Source organism: Chrysochloris asiatica, unplaced genomic scaffold (assembly GCF_000296735.1).
Source record: "Chrysochloris asiatica unplaced genomic scaffold, ChrAsi1.0 scaffold00026, whole genome shotgun sequence".
Lineage (NCBI taxonomy): Eukaryota > Metazoa > Chordata > Mammalia > Afrosoricida > Chrysochloridae > Chrysochloris > Chrysochloris asiatica.
The window spans coordinates 22,442,419-22,452,911 of NW_006408544.1; the positions used below are offsets into that span (position 1 = coordinate 22,442,419).

Here is a 10,493-nt window from a genome sequence, read left to right on the forward strand (position 1 = left end):
AGAGAACTCTACACCTGGTGGCTGGTGGCTGTGTGCTGTGGAGTCAGTTCCGACTCATAGTGACCCTGTACAGGGTTTCCGAGGCTGTAAATCTTTATAGTAGCAGAATGCCTCATCTTTCTCCTGTGGAACCACTGGTAGTTTCGAACTGCTGACCTTGCGGTTCACAGCCCGATTCGCACCTGGTAGCAACCACATATCTTTTATGAGAATTTTATAAGAATGGCCAGATTTAAATCTTTTTAGTCTACAGCAGTTTTTTTAAAATGAGTCATTTACCCCCAGCTCTTAAATAATATATTGCAGAATATGCTTAAACCTGAATGCCTTTGTAAGGCACAAATTCTTAAATAATATGCACTACTTGTTACAAGGAGCTCTGGTAATTTAGTGGTTACAAATAGGGCTGCTAATCTCATGGTCAGCAGTTAGAAACTAACAGTTGTTCCATGGGAGAAAGAGGAGGCTTTCTAAAGCTCCCGTAAAGATTTACAGTCTCGGAAACCCTGTACAGGGTTGCTATGAGTCGGAACCGGCTCCATGGCACATAACAACAACAACTGCTTGTTATAAGAAGTTACTAACACCGAAGACTAAGCTTCAAGTTCTACCTTCAGGAACTACTGATTGGCAGTTTCTTTCCCAAAGCAATTTTTAACCTATGCTTGTGCGTGGAAAAAGTTGAGCCAGACCACAAAACCACACCACAGAAATTTGAATCTAGTGGCATTGGTGTGAAGGCAGTACTTTAAGATGTTGAATTACATAGTCTTTTGCCAAGAACAAATGTCCATTCTGTGACCAAATTTTGTTCAAAGAGGATATGACACATCACATGATTAAGTTCATAATAGAGCTCAAGCATGAGGTGACAAAACTAGACACCAATGAAATATGCCATATATTTTTTAGAAAGATAGCTTCATCATGCCTCTTTTCCTGTTTTGATGCTTCCTGTTTGTCTAAAAAGAATCAATTGGTATGGTTACTAGACATTCAGACTGTAGGCCACTGACCTGGGGATTTAAAATAAAGCACCTTCAGGCCATCATCAAAATTTTTGCAGAAACAGTACCACTCCATCTGGGTGAAATAAATAGAAAAAAGAGTCCCTGTACACTTACATTAAAAAAAAATGGTGTTGGAGCAAAATATCCACTATACTTTGCTCATCTAAAAAATGTGTTCTGTTTCAATCCACAGATGGATAGCTATGAAAAGTATTGTGATCTGTAAGTCCAGTGAACTTTCATTATTTCTGACCAAGATTTACTATCTGTGCAGTTTAAGAAACCAAATCAGTTCCAGGGAAAGCAAGACCAGATTTAGAGTTCTAGGACAGTCTTTTGTTTTCAGGGATGTGGGGGCAGGGATGCAGGCTTCATGTACAATTGAACCAAAATCAAGCCAATTTAACTTTGGAATGGAATTGATCCAAAGTCTATTTAATTCATGATGCTAAACTAAAAGATGGATGGAGTCCTGGTGTGGTGCTGTAGGTAAGCACTGGACTGCTAACCACAAGATTGGTGGTTCAAACCCACCAATTGTTTCTTGGAAACCCTGTACAAGGCTGCTATGAGAGGGAACTGACTTGAAGATACTTAACAACAACATAAGCGAATGGAGAACAGCAATTATTATTGCTTACAAAAGAAAAGTGTCCAGACTCTAGATTAAATTGGTTCTAGATTCCTGGTGTGGTGCTGTAGGATCAGCAATTGACTGTGAACCACAAGGTTGGCTGTTCAAACCCATCAGCTGCTCCTAAGTCAGAGTTGACTTGACGGCATTTAACAACAACAAGTCTATCTCCTAGAATTATATATGCAAACACTATCCAAACCTGGAGCTGTCTGGATCAATATGCTCACACCTAGAAGTCTACTTTTATAGCTCCAAATAAGCATAAAGAGAAATATAATAGAAGGAAGCAGAAATGGACAGTGAAGACAGTGAGAATAAATGTGGATGATGAATTCTCTTAATGCTTTTGTAGCTAAGAACTTTTGTTAAGAAGACCATTAAAATTCTTCCTGTGCGAAATCTTTACAGTGAAGATCATTCCCACCCCCTCCATACACAGAATAGACAGGGATGGGCAACTTGGACATTAGCTACCATAAAGTGGGGGGTGGGGGACACAAAGGCAAGAAGTGACTGGCTTACAAGCTTTCAAGAGGGAACCTAGATCCAGAGGTAGTGGAGGAAGGTAGAATCTCCACGGAGTAGTATACAGTCTGTCTAGGTGGGGCTGATGAAAGGAAATGCAGATAGGTCTCTTGTGATACAATAGTGAATAATTATTATCAGGACTGATTGTGAGGGTTGGAAATGTAAAGGTAGACATTTTGTAGCAAGGAGGGGAGTGATTAACTTTGCAGTCTAGGAGCAGAGGTCCCTGGGACCATCAAGGGAGAAGAGCAGAGAGCGGGACCCTACCCAGAGAAGCAGTGATGCCAGAGATGGAGGCAGAGACGATGACGTGGAGAGATGGAGCAGCTGGGGAGTTTTAGACACAGAGAGGGAGAAGGGCTGTGTGCTGATGACCGAGGGGCAGGATTGCAGGGTATACCCTTTGGTTGGTTGATGATGCATGGAGGGGATTGTAACCATGGCAATGAAATGATATACGATAGGATGAATGTAAAGCTAATGTTCTCCCATGTAATTATCACATAATTCACAATAAAACATCTGGAAAAAAAATTCTTCCTGTTCCATGCAGGAATAAAGATGGGTTGTACAGAAATAAAGTTTGGCTACAGATTCATGGGATTTAAGAGAGACCTACTAAGAATGTACCTTCACTTCCTAGAATATAATGTTGTTTGAAGACAGGTAAGTACATACATGAAGCCATTCATTCTAAAAACATTTAATATCGCAGGGGAACGTTGAAGGGACTGTTCCAACTTGAAATAGAGTTCACCTAAAAGCAAGCACTAATGGCAGAATGAGTTTTTCACAGCAAAATATTTGGAGCTCCTGAATCCAATGGGAAGCCAATACTATATTCCTCATGTAAAGAGCTGAGCTTCCTTTCCATATGCATTGCCAGTATTGTACAACATAGCCATATGAAAAAGGGCCCCTTCATTCATAGACATCAGATGTTCTTTACCTATTTTACCTGTTTCTGTTAAATTCAGCTTTGGTAAACTTTTTAATCTAGTTGGGGCTGGTAAAGAGGAGTTATATATGCTTATAAATATCAAAGAGTAGAGCAGTGGTCTGGGATCAATGTGTCTTAGACTAAACAAGGAAGATACACTTGTGTAAGAAGAATGAACTTTTTAGGGGTTACACCTTATCTATCATCTCATACTGACTACATTCGGGTCATTTTTACTGAAATGAAAGTAGTTCCTACAGAGATTACCCTATCCAGAGCCAAGAGACCAAATTATAGGATCAAGCTAAAAACTTAAGCCTCTGATACTACCACCTCTCTTTCACCCCACCCTAGAATAATATAGTGTTTTGTGTTTTGTCAATTCTTTCTGGACTGGATTGTCTATAGCCTGAGACTTCAGTGATATTTGGTTGTTCTGGACTCTAACCAAGAAGTAGGCAGCATCCACAATAAAAGAAGCATGCCGTTTCTCTAGTGTGTCTTTGAAACAAGACTTTTCAAAATTATGTCTTTGGAATGCTAAAATAAATGTCAGTAACTTCACTTAGCAAGGTTCATAGATATGAAGTGCTATGCACTGCAAAATGAAGTGTTGTTGGTGGTGTTTCGTGCATCCGAGTTTATTCCAACTCATAATGACCTTATGCACAGTAGAATAAAGCACTGCCTGGTCCTGTGCCATTCTCACAATTGTCAGTAAGCTTGAGCAAGTTGCTGCTACCACTGTTTCAGTACATCTCACTGGGGGTCTTCCTCTTTTTTCTGATCTTCCACTTCACCTAACATTGATATCCCTCTCTAGGGGCTGGTCACTCCTGACAATGTCCAAAGTATAAAAGATGAAGTCTCGAGATCCTGGCTTACAAGGATTCTTCTGGTTGTACTTCTGCCAATACAGATTTGTTTGTTCTTCTAGCAGTCCATGGTGCTATTAATATTATTCTCCAAAACCATAACAAATACATCAGTTTTTCTACAGTCTTCCTTACTACCTGTCCAACTTTCACATGTATATGAGGTTATTGAAAATACCATGGCTCGGGTGAGTCACACTATAGTCCTCAAATTAACATCTTTGCTCTTGAATACTTTAAATAGGTCTTGTGCAGCAGATTTGCCTAATGTAATACATCATTTGATTTCTTGACTACTGCTTCCATGAGGATTGATGGTAGATCCAAGTGAAATCAAATGTTTGCCAACTCCAATATTTTCTCCATATATATTATTTATTGGTCCAGTTGTGAGGATTTCTGCATTCTTTACATTGAGGTGCAACCCATACTGAAGGTGGTCTTTGTAAATATTTTTTTAAGTCCTCTTCATTTCAGCAAGCAAGGTTGTATCATCTATATACCGCAGGTTGTTAATGAGTCTACTACCAATCCTAATGCAACATTCTTCTTCATATAATCCAGCATCTGTGGTTGTTTGCTCAGCATACAGACTGAATAAGTATGTTGAAGGAATACAATCCTGGCACACACATTTCCATTCAGTATCCCCTTGTTCTATTTGAACAACTGCCTCTTGATATATGTACAAGTTCATCAAGAGCACAATTAAGTGTCTTAGAATACTCATACTCTGCAATGTGGTCCATACATAGCTTCTTGTGATGATCTACACAGTCGAAAACCTTTGCATAATCAATAAAGCACAGGTAAGCACCTTTCTGTTACTATCTGCTTTCACCCACAATCCATCTGACATCAACAATGGTATCCCTCATTCCATATCCTTGTCTGAATCTGACTTGATATTCTTGCAGTTCCCTGTCAAAGTAATGTTGCAACCATATTTTAAATTATCTTGAGCAAAATTTTACTTGCAGGTGATATTATAGATATTGTATAATGATTTCAGCATTTCATTGGGTTACCTGTCTTCAGAATGGGCACAAATGCAGATCTATTCAAACTGGTTGGCCAAGTAGCTGTCTTTCAAATTTCTTGGTATAGATGAGCGGTTGCCTCCAGTGCTACATCAGTTAGTTGAAAGATTTCGATTTGTATTCCATCAATTCCTGGTGTGTTGTTTTTTGCCAATATCTTCAATGCACCTTGGACTTATTCTTTCAGGATCATTGGCTCTTTATCATATGCTACCTCTTGAAACATTGACCATTTATTTTTGGTTCAGTAACTATGTATCCCTTCCATCTTCTTTTGATGATTTCTGAAATTGTTGTTACTAAGTAGTATTTTGTATTTTCATGTCTTAATTTTGTGATGCCTTAAATGAAGTTATTGGCTCTGGTGGTGTAGTGGTTACGAATCGGGCTGCGAACCTTAAGTCCAGCAGTTCGAAACTACCAGCCGTTCCACAGGAGAAAGATGAGGCTTTCTGCTCCCGTAAAGATTTACAGCCTCAGAAACACTGTACAGGGTCGCTATGGGTCGGAACCGACTCGAAGGCACTTAACAACAACAGAGAAGGATTATCTGGAGGGACCAGCCTTTGGACAAAGACATCAATAATGGTAAAGTGAAATGTCAGTAAAAAAGAGGAAGCCCCTCAATACAATGGATTGGCTCAGTGGAAGCAGCATCAGACTCAATTATAGCAACAATTGTGAGAATGTTGCAGGGCCAGCATTTTTTTGTTCCATTGTGCATAGGGTTGCTGCAAGTCAGAACTGACTCAAAGGAATTGAACAGCAACAAAGGAATTTATGGGGAGATTTGGTATAGTGCTGTAAGGTAAGCATTGGACTGCTAACCACAGAGTCAGTAGTTCAAAACCACCAGTTTCTCTTTTGAAATGTTATACAAGGTTGCAAGCTGGGGGAACTGAAGAAAAAAATTCAAGCCTCGACTTTTGTTATTGAAGGATTCTTTGAGAAAATTATTGAATTATGCATACAACATCAAAATAAGATGGAATAAATATACAGAGGCACTGTAACAAAAGAAAAGGGTTGGTATTCAACCATTTCAAGAGGCAGCATATGATCAAGACCCAATGATACTGAAGGAAGAAGTTCAAGGTGCATAGAAGAAACTGTCAAAGAACAAAGCACCAGGAATTGATGGAATAAAATTTCAAATCTTTCAAGAAAGTGAGGCAGCACTAGAAGCACTCACTGGTCTATGCCAAGAAATTTGGAAGACAAATGTCTGGCCAACTGATTGGAAATGACTCATATTTGTGACCATTCCAGAGAGAGGTGACCCAACGGAATGTGGAAATCATTGGACAAGATCTTTTATATCCCATTCGAGTAAAATTTTACTAAAGGTAATAAAGAAAAGGCTGCAAGCATACATTGGCAGAGAACTTCCAGAGGTGTAAGCCAGATTCAGAAGAGAATGTGGAATGAGGGGTATCATTGCTGATATGTCCAAAGGATCTTGGTTGAAAGCAGAGAATACTGGAAAGATGTTTACCTGTGCTTTATTGACTATGCAAAGGCTTTTGATTGTGTGGCTCATGACAAGCTATGGACAATATTGCAAAGTATGAGTATTCTGGAACACTTAATTGTACTCATGAGGAAACTGTACATGGACCAAGAGGCAGTTGTTCAAACAGAACATGGAAACACTGAATGTTTTAAAATTAAGAAAGATGTGTGACAGTTTTATTCTTTCACCATTCTTATTCAACCTGTATGCTGAGCAAATAATCTGATAAACTGGATTATATGAGGAAAAATGTGGCATCAGGATTGGGGGAAGACTCATTAACAATCTGTGATATGCAGATGATACAACCTTGCTTACTGAAAGTGAAGAGAACTTAAAATATTTACTGGTGAATATCAAAGACCACAGTCTTCGGTTTGGATTGCATCAATCTCAATGTTAAGAAAACAAAAATTCTCAGCACTGGACCAGCAAACAATATTATTATCAATGGAGAAAAGATTGAATCTGTCACAGACTTCATTCTTCTTGGACCAACTATCAACCCTCATAGAAGCAGCAGTCAAGAAATCAAACGACATATTACATTAGGCAAATCTACCACACCAAACCTTTTTAAAGTGTTGAAGAGCAAAGATGTCAGCTTGAGGACTAAGGTGCACCTGACCCAAGCTGTGGTATGTATTTTTCAATAACCTCATATGCATGTGAAAACTGAACAGTGACTAAGGAAGACTGTAGAAGAATTGATGCTTTTGAGTTATGGTATTGGAGGAGAATATTAAAAGTGCCATAGGCTGCCAAGAACAAACAGATCTGTGTTGGAAGAAGTGCAGCCAGAGTGCCCCTTGGAGGCCAGGATGGCTAAACTTCGTCTCACATACTTCAGACATATTGTCAGGAGGGACCAGTCACTGGAGAAGGATATCATGTTTGGTAAGGTATAGGGTCAAAGAAAAAGAGGAAGACCCCAGTGAGATGGAATGGTAAAGTGGCAGCATCAATGGGCTCAAGCATGGTAACAATTGTGAGTTTGCCACAGGACTGGGCAGTGTTTTGTACTGTTCTGCATAGGATTGCTATGAGTCAGTACTGACTTGATGGCACCTAACAACAACAACAACAACAGGGTTGCTATGAGTCATAACAGACTTGACAGCAATATGTTGCTGTAGGATAAGCACTGGACTGCACAGTTGGTTTTGACCGTAAGGTAGTAGTTCAAACCCACCAGCTGCTCCTTGGAAACCTGTACAGGTTCACTATATGTCATAACTGACTTGACAGCATTTAACAATATGAACAAATAAGAACTAGCTTATCCTGATAAAAAAGATAATTCATAATTGGAATAGCAAACCTGCTTGGATATAGGCTCCCTTTAAAAGGCAGCCACCACTACATACAGATTAAACTAATACTATATACATATATGAATCGGGCTGCGAACCTTAAGGTCAGCGGTTCGAAACTACCAGCTGCTCCGCGGGAGAAAGATGAGGTTTTCTACTCCCGTAAAGATTTACACCCTTGGAAACCCTGTACAGGATCGCTATGGGTCGGAACCGACTCGACGGCACTTAACAACAACAACAACAACATATACATATACATATGGTTCTAGGTGATCCATCAGATGTAAAGTTTCTCCAAAACAAGGTTACTTTTAATAAGGCATTTTTGCTATAGTGACTATAGAATAGCTTACTTACAATATTTTGCACCCATTTCTCAAATATTTGTTATACATAGTTATTTGAGCAAGTAAAAAGTGCTGAAGATGGCTAGAAATTTATCTATGCTATTCAGAAAAATTTATAAGAGCTTATGTACATAAAGTTGAGGTCTATCTCAATTATTGGAAAATTAAACCTCTTAGTAGAACACTTAAGTCTGAACATGCCTGCTCTCTGAAACCCTCTATACAATGCTCAACCCCATTCATATAGCTTCAAGGGAAGAGTCCAATTGAAAGTGTTAAAGACAAATTAAATCCTATTCTCTTTCTGAAATTGCAATATACATTGAGAACATATCAGATTTTTTTTTAATGTGTTCATACTTTAAACAGCTACATTTTATGGTTTCCAGGGTAACTTACTCATAGATTTTTTTTTTTTTTTTAACAACCTTAGATGGTAGATCCCATGTCTATCAGTTGATCATACTTTAGTGGCTTGCATGTTGCTGTGATGCTAGAAGCAATGCCACTGATGTTTCAAATGCCAATGGGGTGCTCGTGGTGGACAGATCTCAGAGGAACTTCAAGATTAAGAATAGCTAAGAAGAAAGTGTTTAGTGGTTGCTACCACCGGAGACAGTTGGGAAGTCCGTTGTGGGGAGCGCTACGCAAATTGAGTGATGTCTCCAGCCTCAGGACCGCACCCCGAGTGTACCGGAGCCAGCGTTACCAGCTCCCGACAGGATATCTGAAGTGAAAGGGGCACTTAAATGGTATCGAGATGGATTGGGTTATGAAACATAATGGTCCAAATGACGCTAGTGATGGGACAGTACGACTTCGTGGACTGCGATTTTGTTGCAGCAAAGAGGAAATAGCTCAATTCTTTCAAGGGTTGGAAATCCTGCCAAATGGGATAACATTGACGATGTAACTACCAGGGGAGAAGCACAGGGGAGGCAGGCCTTCCTGTAGTTTGCTTCAAAGGAGATAGCAGAAAATGCCCTGGGGAAACACAAGGAAAGAATAGGGCACAGGTATATTGAGATCTTCAGAAGTAGCTGGAGTGAAATCTAAGGATTTTATGACCCACCATGAATATTTCTGGGACATCAACCGGGACTATATTATAGACCAATAGGAGGAAGAGGGATGTATTTTGAGCTGGGCGTGGAAGTTATGGAGGTTTTGATGCCTATGGTGGCTATAATAATTACGGCTATGGAAACGATGGCTTTGATGACAGAATGAGAGATGGAAGAGGTATGGGAGGACATGGTTATGGTGGAGCTTGTGATGCAAATTCAGGTTTTCATGGTGGTCATTTTGTACATATGAGGGGTTGCCTTTTTGTGCAACTAAAAACGACATTGCTGATTTTTCTCACCACTAATCCAGTAGGAGTTCACATTGATATTGGAGCTGATGGCAGCGTAACAGGAGAATCAGGTGTAAAGTTTGTGACACACAAAGATGCAGTAGCTACCATGTCTAAAGATAAAAATCACATGCAACATCGATACATTGAACTCTTCTTGAATTCTACTCCTAGAGGTAGCTCTGGAATGGGAGGTTCTGGAATGGGAGGCTAAGGCAGAGATGCAATGGATAATCAGGAAGGTTACAGATTTGTTGGAAGAATGGGAATGGGGAACAATTACAGTGGTGGATATGGTGTTCCTAATGGCTTGGGTGGTTATGGTCATGGAGGCGGTGGCGATGGAGGCAGCGGTGGCAATGGGGGATACCATGGACAAGGCCGTATGAGTGGAGGTGGATGGTGTGGAATGTGCTGAATCATAACCAATATAAGTCCTGATAACAGCATCTGGTCTACTAGACTTTCCTACAGATTTCATTTCTTTTGTATTTTAAGAACTTTATAATGACCCAAGGAATGTGTTTTCAAAATATTATTTGGTAAAGCAACAGACTGTGAAGGGAAGATCTGTTTCTGTGTTGTTGCATACTTTGACTTAAAATGAATTTTTATATTCAAACCACTAATGTTGATACTTTTTATATATGTGCTGCCTTGATAAGATTTGGGTTGATGTATTTTACTATTAGCTCTACATGTAGTAGCATAGTGTCATTTTAGCGGATAACAGTTCAGCTTTGCAGAAATCTGAAATAGATATTTTGAAGAATAGTGTAACTTTTCCCTTTAATTTCTACTGGATAATACTGTAAATATAAAACCTAAAGATGAATTTAGGGGACTTCAGGAGTATGAATCCAGCTATTTCTATATTCTTTTTCAGGTATCATTTATCAGCACTGAAATGTTGATGATGGTCCAAGAGGT

At 39.4% G+C, this 10,493-nt stretch overlaps 1 pseudogene; it reads left to right on the forward strand.

The window, feature by feature from the left end:
* The first annotated feature begins 8,966 nt into the window (after window positions 1-8,966).
* On the forward strand, window positions 8,967-9,981 carry LOC102840168 (annotated as a pseudogene).
* Window positions 9,982-10,493: the final 512 nt, after the last annotated feature.